A 267-nucleotide genomic window follows, 5' to 3' on the forward strand; every position below is an offset into this window, starting at 1 on the left:
CCCCCCCCTGCCTGCGTTGCACCCGCCAGCCCCCGGCGGCAGCTGCCAACCAGCCCCGGGCTCTGCCCTGGCTCCCCACCACCTCCCTGCTCCTGGGGGGCATGGGCTGAATGCTCCGTGCAACTCCCCCGGTACCTCCAACAGGAGAATATTGGAGCCAGAGGCATTGCTTTTCGGAGGAGGGAGGGATGGGAGGCACCCGCCCTGCTCGCCCCCCATGCTGTGGCCACCCACACAGCGGCTGTGGGGGGGGTACGCAGGGAGGGG

The sequence above is a fragment of the Cariama cristata genome, unplaced genomic scaffold (genome assembly GCF_000690535.1).
Source record: "Cariama cristata isolate BGI_N322 unplaced genomic scaffold, ASM69053v1 scaffold23521, whole genome shotgun sequence".
Taxonomy (NCBI): domain Eukaryota; kingdom Metazoa; phylum Chordata; class Aves; order Cariamiformes; family Cariamidae; genus Cariama; species Cariama cristata.